This window comes from Glossina fuscipes, unplaced genomic scaffold (assembly GCF_014805625.2).
Source record: "Glossina fuscipes isolate IAEA_lab_2018 unplaced genomic scaffold, Yale_Gfus_2 0, whole genome shotgun sequence".
Classification (NCBI taxonomy): domain Eukaryota; kingdom Metazoa; phylum Arthropoda; class Insecta; order Diptera; family Glossinidae; genus Glossina; species Glossina fuscipes.
Window position 1 is genome coordinate 36486897 of NW_023998414.1, and position 4474 is coordinate 36491370.

The window sequence follows — 4474 nt, forward strand, 5'->3', positions numbered from 1 at the left end:
TGAACGCAAGACGAAACAAGAAAACAAGACGGACAGACAAGTTTAGATCGATTCAGAAAATGATTTTGAATCGACAGGTATAATAAAAGGTGGGTCTATCTTAAGCCCTTTCTGATGTTGCATACATCTGCACAAAGTTAATATACCCTTTACCACAAGTGGTGTAGGGTGTAAAATAATTTTAATATTCTTTACTGCTTATAATAATTCCTTTAACAGGTGAGATATGCAACTTTAAGTCAATGTCAAATGATAAGCTATTAAAGACGGCAATATTATTATTTACAAATTTCATACTTAGCAACCTAATAATATAAACGGTTAACACAAAAGATCGTACGTTATCTGAAGGTATATTAGCTATACGTTAAACACGCAGTGGTGTTAGGGAAAAGAACAATATATGGTATTAACAGCAGATTAATAAATGAGGAATAGAAAGGAAGAAAAAAGTAATAATAGGTGGATTAAAAAAAGGACTAAATACTAGTGAAAATGCAAAACATCTTCATTGTTTAGATAATATTATAAAAAAAAACCAGTCACATAATGAAAAAAAAATTTAAATCATATTAAATCGAATTCCTACGGAGAATGCAATTTAATGGTCCACAGGTTTGTTCGAAAGAGTTAATCAAATTATCAATGCGATGAAAGTCAAGAGATAATTTAGAAAATCCATGAAGATTAAATGATTGAAATCTTTTAGGGTGATTGTGAATAATTTTGGACGCGTTTAATGTTCATGGTACGATGAACAGTTGATACTATGTCGTAAAATTGATCTTTGTGATCGAATTACTTTTTGAAGTCTGAGATCTAAATTTGTCTGTCCGTCGGTCCGTCGGTCCGTCTGATGTTTGCCCATGTATTTTTGTGTTTGAGATATTTTGATGACATTTCGTACGCTCACTTGCTTTGGCCCAACGACGAACGCTATTCAAAAGGGTTGGGATCGGTTCACTTTTTCGAACACTCTCCATGTAACGGTTTATTTCAAAGAGTCATTATATGGAAAAAAAAACTACAATTTTCCAAATTATTTAACAAAAGTCGCTGAGTAATAGGGTTTCGACATTTTAAATTGGTATGAAAATTTTCGTTCGCCTGGGTCAATATTTAAATCCGCTATCATATAATCGTTATCACGAAAATTGCATTGTTATATGGTAAAAAGGAATCATTTCACGGTAAAAATTGGTTCGTAATAAAGAGAGGTTCGCATAGAGATCAATCTCACCGAACATGGACAACGTGGTTCTAATTTTTTTCGGATAATACCGCATACAAGGATTCTAAGGAAATGTAACCGATTATGTGCCAAAAAAGCCCTACTTGTTAATCTTATGTGATGACAATTTGTTCATGATAGTAATTTGACATAAATATGAAGTGAATCTGAACGAGATGCGTTTATTTCTTAAGACTCTATTCGACAAATGATTTCTCTCCCTTCAGGAAGCCCTGCTTACGCTTTACGTTTTACTACAACATTTATTCGATTTAGAGAAGACATTTTTCATATATTAAGAGCGATATCGAGATATTTCACAAAATTTAAATTTTGTTGATTTTGTGTTACCAAAAATGGTAAGCGAATTCCCGCAGGGGATTAATTCGTTCCGTGTTTTATGAAAACGGAGTTATAGGAAATTCAGAATTAATTCAATTCAGGAAACGCGTTCAACGGAAAACGCTTTAAGAGAAAGATAGAATTAACTCAGTATTCTTACCGCGTTATATAGTAATAAATTAAAAGAAAGCAATGTTTTTTTGCCATAAATGTCAATAAAAATTTGACACATCGAATAAGCGCAGTTATAGAAAAATTTTTCGAGTCATTTCAGTTTTTGGAATGTTCTTGCACGGAAAACATGTTATGGAAGAATTATCCTTAATTTCGTTTTCGTGTTATAAAATCATCAGTTTGCACGAGAGGTGACTATAATTTTCGTTTTTATGGGAAAAACGCTTTAATAAATCTTTCGAAAATAACGTTAGCATAAAAAGCAGTTTCCATATGCCTTGGGGGCTATAAGCTCGGAAGTAAATATGGAATAAAGTAACAAAGATAAAATCGGACACCTCTTGAACACCTAAAGGAGCCGTTCTCGTATTCTATTTATGCGAAAGCCTCGCAATCATCGCAGTCATAAATATTTCATTCTCTTCTATTTATAAAATTTCATAATTTTATTACAATGTTGTACAGTATTTTAATTTTTTTTTTTTTTTTTTAAATGGCTATCCATAGTGAGTTTTTGTGTGTTTAAATAACTATAATATATATATATATATATATATATATATATATATAATGTTTGTGTACTAGTAAGGAAATATTAATAAATTAATGCAGGTTGTTTATAATATTAATTGAAAAAACAAAAAGAAAAAAAAAGGAATAAAAGAAATATAAAAAGCAGAAAAATAAGTTTAAATTACAAACATAAGTAACAATAATGAAAAATTCGCAGAGATTCGCAATAAAAAACTTGCTGCGTAATAAATGTTATGCGTTTCAATTCAGTCCGAACATTGTATATTTTTTTTAAGCTCGTCTAATTATAGCATGACTGCTTTAATATCATTCGGATGCTTCAAGTTTCTGAACTTCTTCAGACGGCAATTTTCTTGGCAATTTTTCACTTCGTGTTGTCCTAGCTCCTCCTCACGCATTTTGAATAACTCGCATGCGATTTCCCACCTAATTTCGACGAGACGAAGCTAAAGGAGCATTCATCTTGCTTCAATTGCTATCATTATTATTATCGCTGTCCATTGGGTGGATTCATTCAAATGGGATTCTTCTGTTAGGGTTTTCGATAGCACTGAGAGCATAGCACCGATTGGTCGCAATTTACCGGCCATGTTGCGAAAAAAGCAACCAATTGTATATGCCATGAGTAACTGTCAAAAATAGATGAATAAGTAAACCGAACATTTTCATAAAAACGATGGAAAAAATTATTTTGACCTTAGTTCCGCCCGAATAGCAATACTGGGATGGTGAAAATGTTCGAATAATATTATCATATATTTATCTTATGTACAGACATCTCATGAAATGTGGACGGTATAGAAATCTGTATTGTATGCATTGTGCATTAAAGGAATTGCTTGGGATATGCTTATATCTAAAAATGCGCTACGTTTCGCATTTTATATTCCTTGCATATCTTGCTCTCCTTCTCTGTTATTGCTTTCACATATGATAGATACAGTGTTGATCAAGAAAATGCTTATTTAATGGCTGGAGCAATCCCAAATCTCGAAACCATGGAAACGTGATATAATAAAGGGTTAGACAGGCGTCGACGCTGATCAGAGTTGCGAGGAAACTAATCGATATCAATTTTCTCTGAAATACCAATTTCTTCAGAAATATAGTAGGACTCGCTTTTAGCGGATTATCCTATTTTAAGTGGAATGCCGATTATCGCTTATAAAATTAGTTTGTTGCAGCAGCGAGTATTGTTGCATAGAGCCATCATGGCAGATACTATATTTACAGTTTGAAAGTCTTTCTTCTTTTTTTTCTATATGGGCATTAATATTGAACTTCTTGATCGCTTGCTTGATTTTATCACAAATCGTTTTTCTATACATAACGAATCCTTTTTGTCTAGTAAAATAAGTAATTTGAAAATAACATATTTTTCGAGTAATAAAAAATATTCACATTTTCTATAAAAAAAATTAAAAAATATTATACGAATGTATTGCTAAGCATGATCAAAAAGTAACCGGAACGAAATTGTAAATAAAACGCATACATTGTGTGGAAAGCATGGGCGATAAGCATTTTATTGGATTAATTGGCGTCAACTTATCATTATTCTGCATTTTTCGTTCCTGCACTGGAGTGTTTGCTTCCTTTTCGTGTTTTTCCATATATCATACGTCACAAGGTACTTAAATAGCGCAAGCGAATTTTCTTTCAGCTCCCTTAGGCCGAATTTAATTTAAGAAATTCGGAAGAGCACGAATATGTATTAAATTGGCTAACAAGTATTGAGCTCTTATAATTGCATTACATTAGAATCGCAAATTAAGATCGTCTTCTTTTTACTTATAACGCAGCATTAAATTAATTAATTGTTGTCATTCGTGTGAGCCGTGCATAGGATTATTGAAAATATGATTGTGTGTGACATACATATAATATGACGCATTAATAGCCACAATCTGCCACCTATTTATTCTATTATTTTTGTTTATTTATGAAAGTAATCAAATTTGCATAGAGAGACATAATGATGGAGGGAGGGAGAGAGAGGAAGAGAATTGCGTAATGTTGTATTTAAATATCTGTATATGGGTATATAGGTATTTGTGTGAGATTAGTATTCGTAGTAGGGAAGTTTTATCGAATTGACTTTAGCATATAAGCGCGCGAACAGGAAATCTATCTCCGATGATTTCAATGAACAAACTGAACAGAGAGAGAGAGAGAGAGAGAGAGAGAGAGAGA

General features: G+C 32.2%; 1 protein-coding gene across 4 annotated transcripts in view; it reads left to right on the plus strand.

Annotated features, from left to right (window-relative positions):
• The window catches only part of LOC119638873 (dopamine D2-like receptor), a 76045-nt gene that overhangs the window by 38093 nt on the left and 33478 nt on the right, over nucleotides 1–4474 (plus strand). The gene's annotated exons all lie outside the window — the stretch shown is intronic.